Source organism: Vulpes lagopus, chromosome 2 (assembly GCF_018345385.1).
Source record: "Vulpes lagopus strain Blue_001 chromosome 2, ASM1834538v1, whole genome shotgun sequence".
NCBI lineage: Eukaryota > Metazoa > Chordata > Mammalia > Carnivora > Canidae > Vulpes > Vulpes lagopus.
In genome coordinates this window covers 43067317-43090082 of record NC_054825.1, presented here as the reverse complement: position 1 = coordinate 43090082, position 22766 = coordinate 43067317, and the positions used below count along the sequence as shown (strand labels likewise).

The following is a 22766-nucleotide window of genomic DNA, read 5'->3' as shown; positions in this document are numbered from 1 at the left end:
TCAACTCATAAGGGTGTGCAGGTGGCCTGGGATTTCCACAGCGTGACCACAGTGGGCCAGGCAGCCGTGGCCGTGGTGAGCATCTCCAGCCACGGGGTGAGGTGTGCCAGGGGAGGTCAAGGCTGCCCCAAGCTGCCAGGGACACAGAGGGGGAGTTTCCCACATCAGGACCAGGACCAGGGCTCCTTGAGGTTTATTTCAGCTCAGGATGGGGACCCAGGCACTTGGCTCCTGTGTGTGCCTCCAGCAAGTCTGTCCCTGTGCACTCCGGCTGGAAGGCAGGTATACACAGTCGGGGCTGGGAGGAAGTCCCCGGCCTCTGCACCCCCTGGCTGGGTGACCTGGGCCAGTTGCTTTCCTCGCTGGGCCTCAGTCTACCTGATTGAAAGGGGACCCATCTTACCTGTCCGACTTTGTCACCAGCCTCTGGTGAGGCTTGAAGGAGAGGATGGATAGGAAGGTGCTTTGCTTTTGTTCATTTTCATTTGTTGACTCTGTAGGCTTTTAATTAAGTACAGCTCCTTGCTAGGCCCGGTGCTGTCACAGGGACACAGAGATGAGGTGGTCACCCTCCTGGCCCTCGAGGAGCTCACAGGCCATGGGTGGGGCAGGCGGGCAAAGGTCGAAGGCCTTCGACCGAGTCCAAGCTCTGCCTCCTGCAAAAGATGTGAGTTCAGGCTGTTTACTTAAGCTTTCTGGGCCTTAGTCTTTTCGTCGGCAAATTGGGAATAAGAATAGCATCCGCCTTGTGTGGAAGCAGTAGCCGGGTGCACGTGAGGGTCTGGCACGTAGTAAATACTCGGTAAACGTCTTTCTGAGTCATCAGCTACAGGGACAGTGTGATGAAGGGTGGTAGTGGGGGTCTGAGGGGCTGTGCGGAGAGTCCTGGGCTCTGGGCACTCAGCAGACGTTGCCCCCTGCGGGCCCCGTCATCCTGCTGACCCTTTAGCCGTCTGCCACCCTGTCCTCGGAGTACGGGGTGGTGAGAGGGATGTGGGGCAGGTGGGCCCCAAGGGGGAGCTTCCGGGCCTTCTGACAGTCATGCTGGGGGTCTGGGGGTCTGAGCGGGTAGAGGGGGTGGCCCCTGGCGTGCCCTGCAGTCCTGGAAGGGGCACCGGGGTACTTGGTACTTTCGCTAGCCTTTGTGTTCAGTCCACAGGTTTCGAGGAGAGAAGATGGTGGGGAAGCCAAATTAAAATTCCTCTTTGAGAAGTGAACAACTTCCCAATTAAAGGATTCTTATTTGCGAGATGCCTTGGAGGCCTTTTCAATCAAGAGGCTCTTCTGAGTAAGAGAAGGGCTTGAGCTGGGTTTGGAGAGGCGGGTGGAGCCTGAGCTCAGCCAGGAGAGGGTCTGGATGCCGAAGATGCCGAAGATGCCGGGAGCAGTGGCCCTGGGGCGGGGGGTGCGTCAGGTGAGGCTATAGCTCCTTCTGCTCTGCAGTGGGGTGGGGGTTGGCAGGGGGAGGCAGAGGCCGGGCACCTGTCTCTTCTTGAAGCCCCTCAGCCCCAAGCCCCCAGTGCCCTCCACCCGGACCCCTTCGGCTTCCTCCGCCGATCCCGTGCCTTGCTCCCTAGCCAGGTGGAGCTGGGAGGAGGCTCGGGTCCAGAATGGTCCATGTGGACCCAACCTTATGCGCAGGGGCCGCCACATGGGGGTAGAGTCCTCCTGGCTTCTGGGACCACAGGTTCCCTAGGGCCTGTGCCAAGGCTGCTGCCCCGATCTGGGCTTTCCGGGTGACATCTTGGCTGTGTGCTGCTGGGTGGGCGTGTCCCCTGGGCTTTCAGCCTGGCACCCCACCCAACCTGCCCTGCTGGCGTCCTGGGCGGGGCTGAGTGTGTGGTGGGGGTCCCAGGAGGGGAGCATCCTCAGATCCTGCCAGCCTCAGGCCGCCTGGCTTACCTGAACGCCTCGGATGTTGGAGGCAGCTGTTGCCCGAACCCCGTTGCAGATGAGGGAGCGGAGGCTCAGCAAAGTGAGGTGGCCCCTTGACACAGAGGCGTCCTCGCTCAACAGGGCTGGCCTTCCCGGGTGTCTGGGGACCAACCTTCCAGGACACTGAGCAGAAAGGAGCTGCGGGCAACATTGGGTGAGGCCTCCCCTCGGCAGGGTGGTCGGGCCTTCCCCCAGCCCCAGAGGGTCTGCCCCAGGAGTCTCCAAGGTCATTTGAGGAGACCTGCCTCCATGGCTCTGCTGTCCGGGCGGCGCGGAGGGCGGCCGGAGTGTTTTTAGCCCACACCTGCCGTCCCCCTCCCCCGCGTGTCCTACTTTCTGAGAGCTGCTGCGGCGAGGCTGTCTGCACATACCCAGAACTGTGAGAGCCAGGCCCCCGGGAAGGGGCAGCCGGCCCCGTAGGGGCTCCCTGGAGCCCTGGGTCTGGGTAGTAATTGGGAGAGAGTGATGCTCTGGGTGGGGACGGGGCGGGCCCCCGGGGAGACTGGGGTGGATGCTACAGACCTCACAGGGGCTGTCCCGGGTCTGCCCTCGGACCAGCCGGCAGCCGGCTCAGTTCTAGCCCCGCCACGTACTGCCTGTGTGTCCCCGAGCAGGTGACATGCCTCTCTGGACCTCAGGTTCCCCCTGGGTGGCATAGACGACAGTGCAGCTGAGGTGGCGAGGGGCACAGAGGACCGGTGTGGAATGTGGATCTGTGGGCTTTGTGTGGACACCTTTTGGTGGGGCTGGTTCACTTCTCTTTGCTTTCGTGTAACAGGCGGAACGATGCCCTTCTCACGGGGGTGTGTCCTCCATCAGTGGGGATCCTCTGTGCCCTTCCCCCTGGATCACTCGATGAGCCCATTCTTGGAGTACCCGGTGGGCTTCGCCTGGACTTGGTGGCCGCAGAGTGAGTAGGTGACACAGTCCCTGCTTTTAGGTAGCAAAGTTAGAGCACCCAAGGAAAGGGAGACAAGAGCTGGGGAAGTCAGGGAGGGCTTCCCGGAGGAGGCCAGACCTTAACGTTCAGGAGGATTCGGGAAGCAGGTGGGGCAGGCAGGACTATAGAGACACACGTGGTGGTGGGGGGGGGGGTGTGAGCGAAGAGCACGCAGCAGCACAGGGCAGGTTGTGAGCTTCTGAGAGGCATGGGAGGGCATCTAGGTCAAGGCCCAGAGAGCCCCCAGTCCTGGAGCCCTGGTGTGGGAGGGGAGGTGGGGAGTTGTCTCTCGGGGAGGCTCAGAGTTGAGGGTGTGTGCAGGTGTCACCAGCACTGGGGTCTGCAGCCCCGGCTCCCTGGACAGGAGACGTGCGTCCTCCATGGAGCCGGTGGCCCCCGCTGGGCCCCACAGACCTGTGGACTGCACAGGGAGCCTTCCAGCCGCAGGCCTGCTCTGGCCTCCTCGTCACCGTCACTGTCACCGAGGGAGGCTTTAAAATCTCAGCCTCGAATTAAAGCCTATGAGTGCTTCAAAACAATAAAAAATTTCCCTAATAAAAGAGGAGGCGCACTCAGGCATGTCCTAAATGAATAGAGTGACTTGGGGATTAATCCAGGATGTATGGGAGGGCGCCCAGCCGGGAAGAGCGTGCGGTGGAGATTGTAACAAATTGTTTGCTCGCAAGAGAAATAATTCTTAATGTGCGCCAGCTGTAAGCGGAAGGCACCTTGGCCGCTCCTTAGCTGAGGTCCTGAGCGGTCCTGCTAGGGCAGCCTTACCCCCAGGCCTGTGCACCTGCAGGGACGACCTCCCAGCCCCACGGCCCCAGGAGCCAGTTGATGCGGAGGTGGGCAGCTGGTGAGGCCTTCGAGCTCCTACCCCAGGGCCTTTGAACGGGTGGGAGGGGCTAAATAGTCTCTTCACAGAGTTACCTGCCAGAGCTGGGGCAAGTGCTTTCTCCCCAGAGGCCTGGCCTTGGGCACCGGGTGGCGGGCAGCGCTGCTCTCCCCAGCCAGTTCTCCCAGCCTCCTCCCTTTGTGCCCAACCTGGTGGGGGCGGGGGGCGAAGCCAGTCCACGCTCTGGAACATCCCCTCTGAGGTGCAGGCCATGGAGACCTGGGTTGCACTTCCCACCCCGGGCTGTGGTGCGGCCCACGCAGGGACAGGAGCACCCGGGCACCCAGGCCGCGCCGGAGTCTTAGGTCTTCCCCAGCTTCCCCACCCCCGTCCCCCATTTCCGAGAACACAGGCTCACCCCCCCCCCCCCCCGCGGTGGCCCTAGGAAGCCGCCCTGCACCACCCCGTCAGGCGGCCACGGGGACAGGCCAGGTGAGTGGTGCAGGCTGTGGGGCCCACCTCTGGGCCTTGGGGTCCCTGGAACTGGCTCCTGAAGTTGTTTAGAGGAAGGGGCCTGGGTCTTGGGTGCGGTTCTGCAGGGCTCGTGTGCACCTGCTCCCTTGCAGCTCGAGGCGGGGGCGGGAGGTACTGGGCAGGGGGCGCCCTGGCCCCCCTCACCAGCTGCTGCCTCAGAGCCCACCTGCCCATTCGGTCCTCACTGTCCCGCTCTTTGCCTCCTGCGCGTTAAGGGGACACGTCCCGAGCGCGGGGTGCTGCCCCAGGTCCTGGACTGGCACACGCGCCGCCTCTGCCATCGGGGCGGGGGGGCTCTGCTCTCGTGGGAGTGATGGTGAGCGGGGGCCGCAGATGCGTCGGATGAGGTCAGACTGCGATGAAACTGGGGGGGGCAGGGCCCGAGCTAGGGAGTGGCTGGGGGGCTGAGTGGCTTTGGAGCAGGAGGCGTCCAGGTGGGTCTTTCAAAGAAGAGGTGACACTGGAGCCGAGACCTCAAGTCTGAGAACAGCATTCTGGGCGGGGAACAGGTGGACAGGGGGCAGTGGGCGCGGCAGGGGGCAGGGGGCAGGGCCGGACGGCCTGGGGTGTCGGAGGGTGTCAGAGGTGCCTCCGGGGGGTGTCAGGGGCCTGGGGAGGCCTGGACAGAGCTAAGCAGGAGCCCGCCGGGAGCCATTCGTGCTCTTGGCCCGCGGCCACGCGGGACAGCGAAGTAGCTCCCGTGGCAGGGACCGCGGGGCCGTGGCCGTGGCGCAGGAGAGCCTGGGTCAGGCCGGAGTGGCTGCCGGGCGGTGAGACGGGGCTGGGTGGGTAGACGGGGCCGAGGGCCTGGCCAGAGCCGCAGCACGGGTGGGGGCACCCGGTCCCGAGTGGGGAACCAGTGCCGGGCCGCCAGTGGTGCGCACTCCCTGGGCCAGCGCGGAGTCCCCCGTGCCTGGCGAAGCTCCCCTGGCCCCGCTCGCCCCCGTCCAGGCCGCAGGCTCGGTGCCGACCCACTGGGAGGAGACGCTCAGCTTGGCCCGGGGGCACGGGGCCCGGGGAGCCTGCACCATCTCCCGCTGATGCCCCGCGTGTGCGTGTGCGTGTGGGGGGGACACGCACGTGCGCGCCCGTGAGCATGCGCGGTGTGTCAGGCCCATTAACAAACAGAGAAATAAATTAACAAGTATTCAACCCACCAAATGTTCCTTCTGTTCTGTATAATAGAGCACGGGAACATAATTTTCCCCTGGAGCAAATTGCTACAGCTGAACCTGCGCCTCATTTTCCTCCAAAAACTGCTTAAAATTCTGGAATGCGTGTTGATTCCGGGTCCTTTCCTTTTCTGCCTCCTGTCCCCACCCCCCGCTGCTTTCCTTGCCTTTCCGTCCCCGTAGGGGGGCCTGGGGCACGGGGTCCAGGACTTGGGGTGTGCTGAGCTGGAGTGAAATGCCCAGGGGCCCCGAGCGGCCCGCCAAGCCCCGCCAAGCCCCGCCAAGCCCTGTGGGGCTTGCTGAGTGACTTTGTGATGCTGCTGCCCTTTCTGGGCTTCAGAGTCCCCCCCGGAGAGTGGGTGTGAGCACGCCCGCCATCCCCGTGGACACACCTTGTGGTGCACAGGGTGCCGTGTAAACGCGAGCCACCTCGTCCTGACGATGCCACCCACATTCAGGGAGCGGGTGCCCCCCTTGCCCTCTTGCCAGGCATTTCTTTTGAGCCTTTGGATTCGGGGACTCTGGCCCCACTTCTGAAATCCTCCAGGGCACTTCTAATTTTCTTAAAGCAAATTAATTTTAATCCACTTTAATTAAATGTCTTATAAAAATGTATGTGTATTTATAGCCCTTCTCTGTCTGTGTATCCGAATCATCTCTGTCCTTCAGAGCCCGGCCCAGGCCTCCACGTGCAGGCAGGGTGGGAACCGGGGGTGGGGGGCACCCCTGCACACTGCCTTCTGGCTGCTTGGGCCGCCAGACGATGATGATGACGACGACGACGACGACGACGACGACGACGAGTTCCCTTTCTTGGTGGCGGGAAGGGGAAGCTGGGAGCCTGTGCTCAGGAGCCATGAAATTCCAACTTCCGGGGACGCCTGGGGGTGGGGCTCAGCGGCGGAGCGTCTGCCTTCAGCTCAGGGGGTGACCCCAGGGTCCTGGGATCGAGTCCCACCTCCCCCGAGTCCCCGCAGGGAGCCTGCTTCTCCCTCTGCCTGTGTCTCTGCCTCTCTTTGTGTCTCTCATGAATAAATAAATAAAATCTTAAAAAAAAAATTCCAACCTCCCACCCCGTCTCTGAGAGTCTGGCGATGCTTCATGGAAGATGCAAGGTTCCATCCGTCCTGCAGCCACCCCTGTGTGGCGGGGGGAGGCTAAGCTGTGGCTGGGGCCCGGTGTGTGGCCGCGGTTCCAGCTGGCCGGGGTCTGGCCTGTCTCAGCCATAGCACAGCCCCTGACTGCCTCCTCCAGGAAGCTCCCCTTGACTTCACCGTGTCTTAGCCTGCCTGGCCGCTTTTGCGAAATACCACGGCCCGGGAGGCGTCGCATCGGCCCTTGGGGTCTCGCGGCTCCGGAGGCTGGAGGTCGGACACGGGGGTGCACAGGGTGCCAGCGGTCGGCTTCCGACGAGCCCTCTTTCTGGCTAGCGGGGGCTGCTTCTGTGTGCCCGCGGGACGGAGAAGGACAGAGACGAAGACGTGTTTCTGCCGTCCTGTCTTTGTACGATGCTGATCTTCTCAGACGGGGACTTGCTCTCACGGCCTCCTCTATCTTTGATTATTTCCTTTCTCCAGACACAGTCATGTTGGGGGTTAGGGGTTCAGCGTATGAACTTCGGGGGCCCCAGAGCGGTCCCCAAGGCTGTCTCTGCTCTCCTGTCCCCTTGGGATTGGTTGTGGGAGGTAGGGGGCCCTCCCGACGTCCTCACCTGCCACAGCCTTGCTTTAGTGGCCCACCCCTGCTCAGCCCCGCTGGCCCTGCTCTCCCAGACCCTTTGACCCTGGCCCTTGCTCCACCCCCTGCGGAGCCTCCTTTCCTGTCCTCTCCCTTGTCCCCAAACAGGTCTTATTACTTAGTTCTCTGTTTCTGTACCTGCTGTTCCTCTTGCCAGGCATAAACTATCTCCTCATCCACTCGGGAAACTCCTACTCATCCTGCAAAGCCCCCCCCCCCCCAAGCACGGCCCTCCCCAACACCTCCCCTTCCCATAGGCTGAGTTGATCCCGCTCTGCTCTGAGCTCCCATGACGCTCTGGGTTTCCCTGCCCCTGTGCTTAACACCCTGGACCTTGTCAGAGGCTATGCCTGGTCCTCCGAGGGACCCAGTATGTCCTCAGTGCCCGGCTTCTTTGTTATCTGTGGGGCGAATGAACGGGTGGTTATGTGTTGTGTGCCTACTAGCCGTGGGGGGCTGGCCCTGGGAGGCTTGTCACCAGGGAGCTTACGTTCAATGAGATGCATCAGCGGCACATGTATCACGTTGGTGATGATGTCAAGTAGGAAAACATCAAGGAAGAGGGGAAGGGAACTGTGAGGGGTGGGGGTGCCCCACCGAGAAGGTGACTTTTAGATGACGACCTGATGGAGGTAAGGGAGCCTTGAGGATACCTGGAGAGAACGTTCGAGGCGGAGGGAGCAAGGCCCCGGGTGGGAGCGTGCTGGCCTGTGTGCAGAGCAGGGGGGAGGCTGTGGCCGTAGCGGGAAGGGGAAGGGGAAGGGGAAGGGGAAGGGGAGAGAGGGCTGAGAATCCTTATGGGAAAGCAGGCGGGATCAGAGCTTGCAGACCTCTGTAAGGACTTTGCTTTCATTCTCAGGGACACCGGAGTCCCTGCAGGGTTTGGACAGAGTGACGTCTGTGGGTTTTCAGGGTCCCTCCGGCTACTGTGGGAGGCAGGTACCCAAGGGGGAGGCGGTTGCGGTAATCCAGGAGGGTGGGCTGCGGCCTTGCCCTGGGGTGGTGGCTGTCGGGGTGCTGAGGGGTGCTCAGATTCTGGATAGATTTTGAAGGTAAACCCAACAAGACTTGCTGGTGGGGGGCGGGGAGGGGTCCATGTGGGGGTGAGAGAAAGAGAGGCGCTAAGTGCTGACCTCAGGTTGTGGGGGCTGGGTAGCTGCGGACTGTACTACCTGAGATGAGAAGCTGGCAGGATCAGGCTTGGGGTAAAATGAGGCACTGAGCTGTGATCATGGGAGTGGGATGCACCTCTAGGTCTTCTAGGAGGGGTGTTGACATAGGTCGCGGTGTCTCCCAGACGTGTCCAGGTCCTAGTCCCCCAAACCTGGGCAAGTTACCTTGGATGGAACAAGTCTCTGCAAACGTGACTAAGTCTAACATCTTGAGATGGGAAGATTAGTCTTTTTTTTTTTTTTTAAAGATTGATTGATTGATTCATGAGACAGAGAGAGAGGGAGGCAGAGACACAGGCAGAGGGAGAAGCAGGCTCCATGCAGGGAGCCCGACGCGGGACTTGATCCCAGGACCTCGGGGTCACGCCCTGGGCTGAAGGCGGCGCTAAACCGCTGAGCCCCCACCGGGCATCCCAGGGAAAATTAGTCTTGATCGTCTGCAATCACTTGTGTCCTTAGAAGGGGAGGCAGAGGGAGCTGACCATAGGTAAGAGAAGGCCGTGTGACCCCCGAGGCAGGGACTGGTGTGATGTGGCCACAGGCCGGGGGGTCTTGAGAGTCGCCAGAAGCTGGAAGAAGCAAGGACCGGCCGGATCCTTCTGTAGTGCCTCTGGAGGGAACCAGCCGGCTGACGCCTTGATTTGGGGCCACGGAAACCAGTTTTGGAGTTGGGCCCTCCAGAACCGCGGGAGGGTAGGTTCCTGTTCTGAGTCGCCTGGGCTGGAGGGGCGGTGAGCGGAGTGTCCTCAGTGTCCTGGCCCAGGGGGAGCGGGGTGCGTGCCCTCCTGCAGGGTGTGGAGGCAGGAAGGCCCCTGGGGCGGGGTCACCCCACTGTGAGGGCAGCAGTCCCAGCAGGGACAGCGCACCGCCTGCCTGCCCTGCACTCCGTGCTCCCCGAACCCTGGGAGGGGTGGGAGTGCTGGTGGGCGTGGGGGGTCGGGAAGGCTGCAGGGAGCGCCCTCAGCGTGTTGGACCTCTACTCTTATCTCGGCGGGGAGGGACATCTCTGCCGGGCGGGCCCTGGGAGTCTCCCGGGGGCGGTGGGGCTGCCTCAGCTGGCCAGGCTGGAAGGCCGCTGCAAGCAGAGCCCTTGACGCAGGCTCTGCGCCAGCCCGCCCGGCCTTGGATCCTGGCTCCTCCACCTGCGAGCTGCGTGGCCTTGGCTGTGCCTCACTGTCCTGTCTGTGCACTGGGTGCATCAGTGGTGGCCTCTGGGGCCATCGTGAGGCTTACGTGATTACGTGATTACGTAGAAACACGCGAAAACCTTTAGAACATGTCAGGGCTTAACCCTCAGGCCTTGGGGAAGCCAGGACTGTGGTGAGGAACTTTATAGTCTGTGGTTTGGGGTTCGAATCCCTGCTCCCTCACAGACCAGCTGGGTGACCTCAGTGGCTCTGTTTGTATTTCTTCACGCTGGCTGCCCGCAGGGCGGTTGGGAGGAGGCCTTGGTGGCTCCAAGGATAGGAAGGCGGCCGTGATGTTGGGGCCCGCAGCTGTGGTCAGCCAGGGTCAGCTCCCTTCCCTGGTTCCCATCAAAGCCCTGGGCAGGCGACCCATCCCCTCGCCCGCCTTTGCTGGGAGCAGATCCCCTCTCAGGGCTCCAGGGGTGGCGGGGGGCGGGGTGCATGGTCAGGGGGGTGCCGGGCCTCTCTCATGGCCCTGGTGTGGCAGGGGCTGGCCAGGGCAGCCAGAGTGAGGCCTTAATGCATCTGTTAACCTGCCGTGGTTGCGGGTTTGTGGTTCAGTGGCAGCGGCGGCGGCAGCAGCGATGGACTCAGGCCCCGTTAGACTGTTCAGGGAAACATGTGGTGGTATTTACAGACCAAATCTCCGTCCTCATAAAGGGAGGCGGTGGCGGGAGGTGGGAGGGGGAGGGAGGGGCCGGACTTTCTGATAATGTCATAAACGGAGTCTGTCTCCCTGGAAACGGTGGTGGCGGCGGGCGCAGGCTGACAGATGTGCACGCGGTAATATGTGCCCGCGGTGGCAGTGGCGGGGACATTGGGAGGGAGGGATGGGCTGTAGCTCACCAGGCCTGGGGCTCAGGGACAGCCGGGTATAGTGAGGGCACAGTGGGGATGCTGATGGACTGATGGGGGTGGGAACTGGGCATCTGGGGCACACCAGGGTGCCCGCTTCTGGCCGGGGTCTGGGGGAGACCCTCCAGGCTCCGGGCTCTGGCCCCAGGCCGACCTCAGAGATAAGCCAAGCTGGCAGGGAGACGGTTCAGAGCTACAGGCCTTCCCTAACTCTCTAGTGACGGAGTGGGACCACCCACCCACAGAATGCTGTTCTAGGCTAGAGAGGCACAGACACCGGTTGGGGTGCTGGAGAGCCACTGCAAGGACGAGGACTGCGATCTGCAAGCTGGAAATGGCAGGCTGGGGGCAGCTCTTGCTGTCCAGAAGTCTCCGAGGGGCCAGAACCCTGCCCCCAAAGCCTGGCCTGCAATGAGGCCCAGCTGCCCTGGAGCAGAGCCCAGTCCAGGGCGGGGGATTCCAATTAGAGTTACAAATGCACAGGCTGCTTCGGGTGGTAGTGAACTTGCTGTCATCAGAAGTGTGCAAGCCGGAGCTTGGTGGGCATGGCCAGGGAGACTGAGAGGGAGATCCCTGGGGAGGAAATGGAGAGAGGGGCAGGTTTGGGGCCTGGCCTTCTAGGCCCAAGGCACTGCAGCCTGAGTTCTAGGAGGTCCGCGGGCCCATGACCTGAGCTTGGGGCCTGTGGCTCTGCTCCGCCACCTGAGCCCCAGGTCCAAGGAAGGGGATTCAGATTAGAGTCACGGATGGGCAGGCTGCGTATGACTGTTCTGGTGCCGGTGTGGCCCCGGCTTCTGAGTGACCTCAGCTGGTGCCCTCCGCCTCTCTGGGGCTCGGCCTGGCGCTGGGCACTGAGTCCGCACCCCCTGGGCCGCTTTGCTGTGTGCACACCTGGGGCTGGGTGGTGCAGCGTGAGGCTGGAGTCCGGGCGTGCCAGTCCGTGGTCTCTGTGGCCAGGGCCAGGGTGCGGCCTGGCGTCAGCAAGCTGGTCCTCATCGGCTGCCCCGGAGCGGTCCGCCCCATCACCTGCTGGCCTTCCTGACGCGAGTGGCCCGAGCCAGGGGGGGGCACTGCACCGTGTGTGGGGTGCGCGGTGTCCGGGGCTGGAGCCGGCCTCTGCTGTCCGGGGTGTGAGTGGAACCTAAACTGCTGTTTACCGGCCAGTGTTCGTCGGCGTCAGCTGTACAATCTAGGGATTTGACGCTGCGGTGCTTCTGTACGTTACTCGTTACTCGGTGCTCATCATGACCGTCGCGCTCTTAATCCCCTCACCTACTTCACCCATCCCCCTACCTACCCCCCCGAAAGAACCCAAACCCACACCAGACCCTTGGAAGGTGCTTGAGGGGCAGTGGGCCCGGGAGGGCTCCCCGTCTGGGGCCGTGTACCTGCTGCTCCAGCAGAGTTCATGAGGGGTCGTGCGCCCACCCATGACTCCGTGATCCCTCTGGGGCCGAGGAGGGATACGCTTGCGGGGGCTGGAGGAGCCTGAGCAGTGCTCTCAAGATGTAAGGGAGGGGTGGGTGGGGCTTGACCACCAAGGAAACTGAGGAAACTGGGCAGTGTGAGTGTGGGCACGGGTTGGGGAGGGGGATTTTGAGCACAGGGGGCACAGCGGCTCTCAGGTAGGGTCTCAGGGTGAGGACGTTGGGGAGCTCTGCTCTGGGCAGGGCCTCGGAAGGGGGGCTGGCCGCCCCGAGTGAGTTTCCAGGAGTGTGGAGTGGAGTCAAGAGCCCTTTTCCTATATATACGTGTTTTAAAGATTTTATTTACTTATTCATGAGAGAGAAAGAGAGAGGCAGAGACACAGGCAGAGGAAGAAGCAGGCTTCCCATAAGGAGCGGGATGCGGGACTCGATCCCAGACCCCGGGGTCACACCCTGAGCCAAAGGCAGAGGCTCAACCGCTGAGTCACCGGGCGTCCCAAGAGCCCTTTCCTTAAACTCCTCATTCCCTTGGGCTGCGTGCCCCAGCGAGTGCCTTTGCCCCTTCGCATCGCGCATCGCTGTGTGATGATATTTCCCATCTCGCAGGGCCTCTTGTGCTGGAAGGTGCCGAGAGCTGGGGAATCACTGTTCCTTCCTGGGTGGGGCCGGAGTCAGGGGCTGGGGTGCCTGGGCTTCTGGGGTGGGTGGGTGGGTGGGAGGGGGGCTCAGTCTGCTGCCTTTGTGTGGGTTTCACCTCTTAGCTCCCACTAACTTGGCTGGGGCTAGCCTCCCCATCTGTTAAGGACTTTGGGAGGGACGCCCCACAGGGCTCTGGTGTCAAGATTGAACGAGCCCATTGGATCAAGCCCTGCACACAGCAGGTGCTCATTAAATGTCCGTCATCGTTATAATCTCAGAATTGAGAGTACTTGGGGCTCCAGGCGACCCCCCGCCCCCGCCGGCCTGCTCCGTCTGTGCTGGAGCCTCCCTGGAACAGAGTATCAGGGCTCCGTGGGGCCCACAGTCATGTGGGCCGGGCTCCGTAGCTCAGGGGTGGAGATCGAGGCCTCGAGGGAGAGCCACCACCGCGGGGACCGGGCCCCTGTGACAACCAGGTGAGGTTGAGCTGTGAAGGCTGGAGAGGGGGAGGGGAGGGAGAGATGGAAGCCCGCTCCGGGCAGGGGGGGGCGACCCCCAGGGCCAAGCTGGTGCCTCTAATTAGCACCTCAACACCCCAAGGCCCTCTCCCCACCGCTCCCAGACAGGTAATTACAATGAGGTTTTGGCTTCTGCGGAGGGGGGCGGGGGGGGCAGCTGGAGATGGTTGGGGAGAGGGCTTTTCTGGCTTTTATACCACCCACGGGGATTTTCAGACCTACCCACTCTCACCTCATTTGGAGCAGGAAAATAAAAAAAAGTGTTAATGGACCTTTTTCTGCAGCTGAGAGGGACAGTTTATGACAGAGGTGACAAACTTCATTTTAATGAGAGGCGAATTCTGCTTTAAACTCCAGATGTCACCCCCTCCTTGTCTGTGGATCCGGGGCATCGAAAGTGGAAGCCAAGGCGTTGGGCTGGGAGGAGGGAGGCCTGGGAAGAGGTCCCCTCCTGGCCTCCTGTTTCCTCGGCTCACACACGTCCCCCTCCCTTTAGGGGCGTGCTTATGGCCTCTGCTGACGGGAGGGGAAACTGAGGTAGAGGGAAGTTCAAAGGCTTGCCCCCTCCACCACTTCAGTGGCGAAGGAAAACGTGAATGATATTTTCTTTTTTTTTTTTAAACATTCATGTTTATTTTTTAAAAAGATTTTATTTATTCATTCATGAGAGACACACAGAGAGAGGCAGAGACACAGGCAGAGGGAGACGCAGGGTCCATGCAGGGAGCCCGAGGCAGGACTCGATCCCGGGACCCCGGGGTCACGGCCTGGATGGAAGGCAGCGCTGAACCGCTGAGCCCCCCCGCGCTGCCCTGAATGATATTTTCTATTTGCTTATGCGGTTGGTGTGTGACATCTGAATCTGGGTTGACACCAAGTGGTGTCCTCTTACCCCCCGTCTTCCTGCCTGACCTCGGGGGCGTGGGAGTCCAACCAGGTCACTCCCAGGAGTGGGGCAGGGAGCACAGGTTGGGGAAGGCCGGCCCACTCCGGCCCCAGAGCACCTGTGGTCACCCCGACCCAGGGGAGGGCCCCGGGGTTCCTCTTTCCACATGGAGGAGGCTGCTTGAAAGGCATTTGGAGGTGGGGTTCACAGGGGAGGTGGGCTCCCCATCTCCCTGTGGCCCCTGAATCGGAGGGCGGCCCCTCTGAGGGTTGTTAACACCAGACCTGGAAACCTGGCTGGCGGGGCATGACCCTGTGCACTGAACAGAGAGACTCAAGGTCGAGGCGACAGGTGGCCTGCCCGGGCCCCCACCGCTGCTTAGAGCCAGAGCCGGGCTGAGGGCAGCCGCCTCGTACCGGGATGTGGAGCTACGCCTGCAGTCTTCGTCCCTGACTTACCGCATCTGTGGAATGGGCCCAGTCACACACCGTTCTCGAGGAGGCGGTGGGCGGGCAGCGTCTTCTGGGGTCAGTGCCAGCCCGCTGCACCTCTTGGGCCCCACTGCAGGCTTTCAGGGCCCAGAGGTCAGCCTCACTAGCTGCTGCTTGGGGGTGTCGGTGGATAACTGGGAGCTCTTGTCTGTCGAGCTTGGAGAGTGAGGGTCTTGGAGGCAGGGCCCGGGTGGGGGATTTTTCCTGCCCTGTCAGAGCTCTCCGTGGAGAATCCTGGGACTGGGAAGTAACGGCTCTCAGAGCTGGATCGGAGGAATCTGTTATTACAGCCCCCACCCCCCAAACCCACTTGTGCCCACCTGGGACACTGTGAGCATGAGGACGTGTGCGCAGCGGCCGTAGTCGGGGCGTCAGCGAGACCCTAGCCCGCCGCTCATCCCTGGGGCCCTTGAGATCCCTGTCCTCCAGGAGAAAAGTGGGTTAAAACCCGCCTCCTGCTGGGGTGTGTGTGTGGAGGCCGTATACAGGATGCTGTGCCATGTTGGTAGCATGAGATTTCCAGAAGCGTGGGATGTTAGCATCAGGGACCTCTGGAGGTATGGGGTCTGCAAACATCAGGGAATTTGGAAGGAAGCCTCTGAGCCCCTGGCTCAACCCTGCTCTAGAAGGGGGCTTGCCCATCCCTTAGGCCTGTGATGTTTTCATCCCACCTCTGCTTGTCCTCCCCTCTCTCTGACCCTGGCTCACCCACCCAGGTATCTGTGGGCGGAGAGGGGAGGGCCTGGGGTAGGAGTCAGCTTCCTGGGTGACCAAGTGCAGGGAAGGGTTGCAGTTTATCCCTTCGGGGACCTGAGGATGGGGACCAGTCCACTCCTTTGAGGTCCATCCCTCTGACTGGGCTGGGCTGGGCTGGGAAGGTGGTGGGTGTCTGGGTGCCCCCTCTGGGCCGGGCTGGGAGTGCCAGCCTCCCGTGTCCCTGGCCCTGGATAGCTAAGCCCTGTGCCCGCCGGGCCAAGTCGAGGGCCTGCCGAGTGCGGAGGACGTGTCCTTCGTGGGAAGGGCCTCTGGGTGTGGAGTCGGGCTTGGGTCTGAATCTGCCTTTCCTAGTGTATTACCCGACTGAGTCCCTTAGCCCCTCGGAGCCTCAGTTTCCCCATTGATAAGTGCGGCAGTGAGCAGATCCTCCGGGCGTCATGAAGATTCACGTAGCACTCAGCACTTAGTGGGTTCTCTCCCTGGGAGGAAGGCATTGGTTTCAGGGCCTGCCTCTCTGGGGGTGAGCCTGGCGAAAGGTGCCACGGACTCCTCCCCAGCTGAGAGCACCCGGGGTTATATCTGATGGGGGTGAGGGTGGGGGTGCACAAGGCCAGTGGATGGCGCTGCCCAGCTTGGGCGGCCAAGGGCACTGTCCACAGTGGGGGTTCTGAGGAGCTGGCTCCCTTACTCACCCTATCACCACAGCAGTCCCTCCGCCTCCATGCTTGTCCCTAGCTGGTTTTGACATCGTTCAGCCCAATTTTGGGGTATAGTTGGGTGGGGGGAAGACTGTCCCCTCTCTGTTGGCCAGCAGATCTCCCAGAGTCCCCATTATGTGCAGGAAGTGGGGGGAGGAGGAAAGGAAAAGGCCCAAGTCACGGGGGAGACTGCGAGGTCATGGGAGGCTGGTTGAGGGACTGACCTCAGGGGGACGTGCAGCAGGTGAACTGGGCTGGGGGAGGGAGGCCCCTTAGCAGGAGCCTGGGGGTGGAAGAGGCCAGGGGGGTTCCCTTCCTGTCTGTGAGCCCTTAGCAGAGTCCCGCTCCTCCCAGGCCAGCTGCAGCAGGTTCCCCTGGAGGCTCTTGCTGGCCGGGTGGCAGCTGGGAGAGGCCTCCCTCTGGGACGGCCTCCTCTGTGCCCATCGGGACGCTGCTGAGTGGTCCTCGGCTCCTGACCCGGCGATGTGCCTCCGGAAGCCTGGCCAGGCCCACACGGCAGGACCCGTAGATTGTTCCTGACAGCAGCGGGAGCCGCCGAAGGGTCTTGAGCAGGAGAGGCCTGAGTGAGAGCCACGCTCAGGAGGAAGGACAGGGCACGAAGACGCCTGAGGGCATCCTGCACCCACACCCTGCACCCCTCGCCCCTTGTGGATCGGGCCATGGTTTCTCTCTCCTGCTGCCCTCTGACAAGCCTGGCTCCGCGCGTGGCCAGGGCCGTGGGTAGGGAGCAAAAGCCGGGAGGCTGGGGTGCAGACTCCCTGTCGCCCCTCCTTGCCGCCCGTTCCCTTCCTGTCCTTTCCAAGCCCGGACATCGTGCCGCTGCCACCATCCCAGCCGGTCCCTCAGCGTCACTGTTTCTGAAGGAACCAGAGGTCTCCTTCCACAGACCTGGTTCTCCTCCCTCGTGGCCCTTCAATTTGTGTTTCCTGCTTTGCTTCCTGCACGGCCGCCTTGTTCCCGGGCCTGTCCCTGGTACCTGGGACCGAGGAGATGCTCAGCAGCTCTTTGTCAGTCTGCTAGCTTGGGCAGGCCCCTGACTTCAGGAAGCAGACCCCCACCCAGGGAGCAGGGGAGGAGGAGGTGGAGGGGGAGGAGGAGGAGTGTCTCCCTGTTGAAAGGACTCGGGGACCTGCTTTGTCTCCTTTTGGGGCCCGGGTGCCAGGTGTTGAGACCTAGCAGGGGCAGAGGTGGGGGCGACCAGGAGCCTGGGCCGCAGGTGGGTGGGGGAGCTCAGGACACTGAAGGTTCACAGGTAAGGATGGGGCAGGGGGAGGTTCTGGGGGGACACGGCCCCGCTCAGGTGGGAGGAGGCAGTTTTACTGCTTTGTGACACACCTTGCAGTCCCCTGCCCTTCACTGGCCTCCTGCCACCCCTCTGAGCAAACCCTTTCAATTCTTTTCGTGGATTGCTTGTGTGCGTTGCTTCCCTTGTTCTAAATAACCGGCTTATACAGCTGATCTTTGATTTCTCCAGTTTCAGGCGTCACTGAATGACTTTTACCGTGGAGGCTGAGGATTTAGGTCCCTTTGACCACCTCCCCTCCCCCCACCACCATGTTTTTGATTGGCTGAGCCTCCTAGCCGAGCCACGTACAATATCTGATACTTTTCCTCCCTTCCTTCCTTCCTTCCTTCCTTCCTTCCTTCCTTCCTTCCTTCCTTCCTTCCTTCCTTCTTTCTTCTTTCTTTCTTTCTTTCTTTCTTTCTTTCTTTCTTTCTTTCTTTCTTCCATTCTTTCTTTCTTTTTTTCTTTCTTTCTTAAGATTTTATTTATTTATTCGAGAGAGAGAGAGAGAGAGAGAGAGAGAGAGAGAGGCAGAGACACAGGCAGAGGGAGGAGCAGGCTCCATGCAGGGAGCCCGATGTGGGACTCAATCCCGGGACCCCAGGATCATGCCCTGGGCCGAAGGCAGATGCTCAAGTTCTGAGCCACCCAGAGGCTCCTACTTTTCTTTCTTGATTAGCTGTTTTCCCTGACATTGATAATTGTATTTTTCTTGGGGTGCGGGAGGGGGCTTAGCGCTTGTTTTTTATGCTTACCGCTCATTCAGTTCCCCGCTCTCCCTCAGTTTAGTGAATATAAAGTGCTCGATGTTAGTAAACACATGCGGTCCTCTATCAGCTTTGCCTTGGAGGATCCTCCCTGAGGCCTCTGACCTCTCCTACCCAGTGCACCTGAAGGGTGGCCGGGCTGCAGGCCCAGCGGGTGGCCCACCTCCATTGCTCGGGGGTCCGGGGGTCCGTTACTCAGCTCTCGGGGCCTGGACCTCTTGCTTCCTGATCCCACTCTCACTTTGGCAGAACCCACCCTCCAACGCCTTGCAGAAAAGGTGCATGGGAGGGGTGTTGGGAGAGCCGCCTGTCTGGAGACTCTGGTGCCGCCCCTCCCCCCACCCAGTGATAGTTGGGCTGGGGATAGAACTCCAGCTGGAGCTCTGCACCCCAGAACTTTACTGGACGCCCTCCCTTCAAAGCCAATGCTTTGCTGGTGCTTACAGGGCTGGTGTGGGTGCTGCACCGCTGCTGGGGCGTCGATTCTGTGCGGGCCACCTGGGCTTTGTCTTTCTGGCAGCCCGTAGGACCCGCTGTATCTCCGGCTTCTGATAATCCACCGAGCTGTTCTCCAGCTCCGGGAAAGCCTGTGGTTTCCTGACCTCCCCTGTCTCTGTTCTCTCTGGAACCCCAGTTAGCCAGGTGTCATGCTTCCTGGAGGGACCCCTCACTTCCTCATCTCTCCCCTCCTTCGTCACCTCTGTGTATCTTCCTGTCGCTGTTTCGGGGAGGTCTCCCCTGTGTCACCATTCCACCCTTCTCATAGAGTGGTACATAAATTTTTAATTTCAGAGATTCCTTTTTATTTGCTGAATGTTCTCTTTAAAACATGCTGTACCCTGTTCTTGTTTCAGGGATACTATATTTTATTTCTGCGAAGATAGTAATAGCTCTCTCTCTTTTTTTTTCTGTTCAGGCTTCCTTCTGTCTGCACTGCCTGTTTCCTTGTTGGCTGGCTTGTTTGGGACTCTTTCTTTCCTGTTAGAGCTCTCCTCAGTTAATTCACTCGGCAGAAATTTATGGAGTGCCTGCGGTGTGCCAGCCCTGTTCTGCAGCCTTGAACAAAATGGTCAGAAGTCCCTGAGCTGGTCTGGCGATGTCTGGGGATGGTCAGATGGTGGCTCCTTTTTAGAAGTGGGCACCAGAGGCTGATTGGCATCCCCGCGTGTGGGTGGCCCTGCAGCCGTGCTTCCCAGTGGCTGGCCCACCCCAGCCGCCTGGAATCAGCATCTGCACTTTCACCTGCCCCTTCCGTTCTGTGGTGCCCCTCCCTCCACCTGGCCTGGTGTTTCCAGCCTTCCCTGGGCGGAACCAAGGATGGAAGCTCCTGGGGTTTACCTGCTACTTACCTGGGGCCACCAGCTCCTGAGCCAGGTAACAGGACGGGGACCTGGGATGCCGCAGTCTCAGCTATGCCAAATCAATCACCACCCACCCATTTGCTTTGCCGACTTCCAAAGTCATGTTGCTGTTTTTTCTTCCATTCTTTGTCCTTGTGGTTTTTTTTTTTTTTAAGATTTTATTCATTTATTCATGAAAGACACACAAAGAGAGAGGCAGAGACACAGGCAGAGGGAGAAGCAGGGTCTACACAGGGAGCCCGATACAGGACTCGATCCTGGGACCCCTGGCTCACACCCCGGGCTGAAGGTGGTGCTAAACCGCCGAGCCCCCCGGGGATCCCCTGTCCTTGTGGGTTTATGTACAGAAGAGATCCTTTATGGGTGTAACGGGGTTTTGGAAAGCAGTGAGGGTGAATGTATGTGCCCAGTCTGCCGCCGTGAGCTGTCCCCCCAGTTGGCCGTCTCCTCCTGGTGAACCTTCAGAGCATCTCCCCATATCGCTCTCACCGATAAGGCTGTGGGCATTGTGTGTTCTTGTGCGCTTGTGGGAGGGTTTCCCTGGACTGGCATTGCTCGGTGGCAGGGTGTGTGCATCCTCAGCTCTACAAGGTGAGGCCCGATGATTTCTCCGGATGCCTGTAGCGGCGTCCTCGGCCCCCGGCGATGCCCGAGAGGTCCTGCTGCCCCGCAGCCCCACAAGCGCTCAGCACTGCCTTTTTAGGTCCCCACCCACCGCGGGGCACAGATTGTGTAGTTTCACTTGGCGGTTCTGGAAACTCTTTCGTGCTGAGGCGGGTCTTGTCATGGTTGTTGGCCCTCCGGGTCTCCTCATCCACCAAGTGCCTGTTGCTGTTCTTTGCCTTTTAGAAAAAGGGGGCGATTTGTCTTTTTATTGATTTGCTGAGTTCTTTATGTAGCTTGGAAACAAATATTTTTGTCAGCTGCTTGTACTGCAGGTGTACTCTTCTGGTCCGTCCATGGCTTGTCTTTCCCCTTTGTGATGTCTTTTGTCACACAGATGATTTAAGTTGTAACAAAGTCAAATTTCTCACCTTTATGGCTTATGCTTTTTTACGGCTTATTGGGAATGAGCATTTTTCAGGCTTTTGATATAGATTGCTACATTGTCAGTGAGGAAAGTTGTCCTAATTTGCTCTTGGAACGGGCAGGGAGTCGATAGGTGCGCAAGTGGTGGGCAGGACTTGCAGGGGGAGCAGGGATCAAGGAGCAGGATAATTAATGAGCAGCTAAAGTGCGTGCATTGCTCAAGGCTTCAAAGTGCTTTAGATGGAAATGCTTTGCTTGATTCCTGACACCATCCTAAAAGGCCCTTTTCTTTTTCTCCGTTGGAGAACGGAGATGGCCGCAGTGCTCCTGGCACAGGTGGCTGTTTCCAGCGGTGGCGACTGGGCTGGGCGTGAAGGCAGCCCTGGGAGGGTGGTTCACCAGCATCCAGGAGAGGTCTGACGAGCAGCCCGCCTCTCCCGTGGCCGGGGCCCTGTGGTGCTGCTGCGGTGGAGGGTTTGTGCCTCCGGAACCTTGCCGTCTGGGCGAGCTGAGGGGGCTCTGGGGTCACAGAGCCTGGGGTGCTGCCGCTGAGCAGCGTGTGATGGGGGCACGGCGTGGGCCTCGCGGAGCCTCCCCTTCCTGGTTAGAACGGGAATGAGGCTGAAGCAGCCCTCGGGTACCTGGGAGGGCCCAGAGACGATGGCGGCAAAAGTACCTGAAGCTGGAAAGGTTTCTTTAGGTGGAAGGTCCGTTCCTGGCTTGGAGCGGGAGAGTGTGGACGCTGGGGCATGGGGCGGGAGTGGGATCTAGTCAGGGGTGGGGAGGAGTCGACGCTCAGAGGTTGGTCCGTGGGGCAGGCAAAGCCTGGGCTGGTGCTGGGTGGGACCTTTGCCTTATGAAAGGGCCTTTTGAGAAACTCTGACCTTGGCCCAGTGAGTGGGCAGATATACGAGGTGAGGAGTGAGCTGTCCACTGGCAGGGGTGGGGGTGGGGAGGGTGTGGGCAGGGGTGGGAGGAGGTGGGGCCCCGGGAAGGTGCCAGAAGGGAGGAGTGAACTGTCCACTGGCAGGGGTGAAGGTGAGGTGGTGTGGGCAGGGGCGAGGGGTGGGGGAGTGGGCAGGGGTGGGGGTGGGGAGGGCATGGGCAGGGCTGGGGGGGTGGGTGGGGGCTTGGGGAGGTGGGGCCCCGGGAAGGTGTTGGCAGGAATGACCTGTCCACTGGCAGGGGTGGGGGTGAGGGGGCGTGGACAGGGCTGGAGTGGGGAGGGCATAGGCAGGGCTGAGGGTGGGGGGAGGCCAGCCCCTGCCAGCCTCTGCTGCGGGGTGTCGCCCCCTGCGTGTGCCCCTAGGCCGCCCCGCCTGCTGCCTCCTGGTGCCCGGGCCTGAGGGGTTAATTTTGCCGCCTGCGCAGCTTGGTGTGGCGGTATGCAAATCTATACACTTTCATAAACTGCTTAATTAGGCGAATGTTAATGAGACGTTAATTACTGTTGTGCCCGCGGATCCCACGGAAACGGAGATTATGTTTCTCTTCAAACATCCCGTCTTAATTATAACTTGTGCTTAATTCTGTAGCTTGTGCCAACGGGGGAGGGCGGGGTGGGGTGGTGCCGCCTGCTGGGGGGGGTGCCCTGGCACCTCCCTTCGGGGCGGTTCTCCGGTGCTTGGCGCCCTGGGTCCCCCACTCGCCCCTTAGGGCAGGCTCAGCACCCTCTGGGCGCCGGGCGCCATCCTGGAAGCTGGTGCTGGGGTGCCGGCCGGAGAGAGGGTCTCCCTCGGGGGGCTCCCAGCCGGGGGTGGCAGCTGTGTGCGCAGAAGGCGCAGGAGGCCCGCGGGGCTGGGGAGGAGGTGTAGGCACAGGCCTGCCTGGCCTGAGCGTGGCCCCCGGGAGGAAGCCGTGCGGCTCTTGGGGTGAGGGGTCAGAGGGGCTTCGTGGAAGAGGGGGCCCAGGAACTGGGCATCCCCCAGGTAGGCCAGACACCTGGCTTCGGGTGGGGGCTCCTTTGGGCAAAGACCTTGCGCTTGGCGGCTTGACTACTGGGGACCTGCCCCAAGGCCTTCCTGCCCCGACAGTGCCGCTCAGCCTCGTCTCCGGAGGCGCAGGTGTCTGCTCCATCTCACCTACCCCGCGGGCTTGTGGGGATTGGGGTCCCCGCGCAGGGAGGGAGGAGGTCAGGGGAGGCCTCCTGGAGGAGGCTTCTCTGGAGTGAGACTCTGTCTTGCCCTCGCACTTGAGTCTTTGGGCGCAAGATGCGCTTGGATGTGTCACGGCCCCTCCCACCCGGGCTGAACGGCCACCACCAGGGGCCTGGAGGCCTGTCCTCCCCTCACCTCACAAGGCCACCTGGGGCCGCCTCCGCCCTCTCCCTGTCCTCTTCCACGCCAGGGACCAGGAAGCCTCGGGCTGTTGCGGCCACTGCCAAGCATGCCCAGGTGACTTCAGGGCTGGCACCAGAGACTCCAGAGGACACAAAGCTCCATTTCACAGATGGAGGGCGTGAAGCCAGTGCAGGGAAGGGCCCGGCCTGGGGCGCAGGGCCTAGCCGAGAACTGGGTCTCAGGGGCAGTGAGAGAAGTGGAGGCAGAAGCCTGCCTGG

General features: G+C 61.2%; 1 long non-coding RNA gene across 1 annotated transcript in view; it reads left to right on the top strand.

Annotated features, from left to right (window-relative positions):
• The window catches only part of LOC121485499, a 44461-nt gene extending 25272 nt beyond the window's left edge, over positions 1-19189 (top strand). The window contains exon 3 of the long non-coding RNA XR_005986300.1: positions 18736-19189. This is a non-coding gene — a long non-coding RNA (uncharacterized LOC121485499). The remainder of the gene's footprint in view (positions 1-18735) is intronic.
• The last annotated feature ends 3577 nt before the right edge of the window (positions 19190-22766 follow it).